This window comes from Tupaia chinensis, unplaced genomic scaffold (assembly GCF_000334495.1).
Source record: "Tupaia chinensis unplaced genomic scaffold, TupChi_1.0 Scaffold143973_1, whole genome shotgun sequence".
Taxonomy (NCBI): Eukaryota; Metazoa; Chordata; class Mammalia; order Scandentia; family Tupaiidae; genus Tupaia; species Tupaia belangeri.
In genome coordinates, this window is record NW_006203824.1 from 36,958 (window position 1) to 38,031 (window position 1,074).

The window sequence follows — 1,074 nt, forward strand, 5'->3', positions numbered from 1 at the left end:
CCCTTCCTTTTTTTTTTTTTTTAAGAATTATTTTATTTTGGGGCCAGCAGGTGGCATGGTGGTTGGGGGTGCTAGTCTCCCACATGGCCGGCCATGGTTTGAGTTCTGGACCTGGTGGCTTGCTTTCTCACTCTCCCTCGTCTCTCTTCCTCTCACTCTGTCCCTCTCTGGTCAAATTAAAAGAAATAAGTAAAACAAATAAAGTTTCATAAATTAATTTTTTTAAAAGAATTATTTTATTTTACCTTTATTATTTGTTTTAATTTGACCAGAGAGGGATAGAGTGAGACAGAGGGAGAGAGAGAGAGAGAGAGAAAGTGAGAAAGCAAGCTCCAGGTCCAGGACTCGAACCACAGCCAGCCATGTGAGAGTCCAGTGCCCTCAACCACCATGCCACCTGCCAGCCCCCAAGAAGTACTTTCTTTATGTCGAATTGAAGTTTGCCTCCCTGGACTTCGACCAAGGAATTAGCTGGTTACTGGACTAAGCACAAACTGAACAAGAACTAGAGGGTCGTGACTCACCTGGGTTCATACACAAGGAAACTATGGAGCCAGGACAAGGACCCGGGGCCTCACTTCTAGGCCAGCTCTCCTCCTCCTGTTCCTTGCATCCTCCCCCAGTCAGGAGGATACTCCGAAGGAGTCAGAAGGCCACCAGGCTGCCAGTGCCTCAGCTCAATCCAGAGCAGGGAGGGCCCAGAGTCACTTTAAAAATGGACGCAAAGACCCCCTCATCCTTCTGCACTGGGAAGACATTTCTTGGCTTCAAGCAGCAGAGCTAATCTCCCAGTCTAGACTAACATGAGCCAGTAAGACCAGCCACCCGTGGAACCAGCAGTTGGCGCAATGGTTATGTTGCTGGACTTCCAAGTAGCCTACCGCGGTTCGAGTCCCGGACCCGGTGGCTTAAACTCATGCTGGGCACATGTGCGTGTGTGCCCAAGATCCCAAGAGGAGAACGGAAGAGAAGGGATTGCGGCGCGGCCATTCCCGCTGAGGGGTGATTTCTCTCGCTTTCTGTCTCTCTCTTTCTCTGTCTGGCAAGCGCATGTGCCCCATAGCAAAAACCTCT